Source organism: Acanthisitta chloris, unplaced genomic scaffold, assembly GCF_000695815.1.
Source record: "Acanthisitta chloris isolate BGI_N310 unplaced genomic scaffold, ASM69581v1 scaffold5224, whole genome shotgun sequence".
NCBI classification, from domain to species: Eukaryota; Metazoa; Chordata; class Aves; order Passeriformes; family Acanthisittidae; genus Acanthisitta; species Acanthisitta chloris.
The window spans coordinates 60,834-61,039 of NW_008670854.1; positions in this window are offsets into that span (position 1 = coordinate 60,834).

A 206-nucleotide genomic window follows, 5' to 3' on the forward strand; every position below is an offset into this window, starting at 1 on the left:
GGCTGGAGTTGATCTCCTGGTGGGAATTGTTCTCCTGGCTGGAGTTGGTGTCCGGGAGGCCCAGGAGGTGTTTGTACAGAGCCACACTGAGCTCCTGGGGAAGGGAAAGGATCACGAGTCAGGACAACGACGTGGAGTCCCAAATTCCATCTCCTTGGAGCCTCCAAATCCAGGGATTTGAGAGGTGCCCCCCACCAGTACCCCCC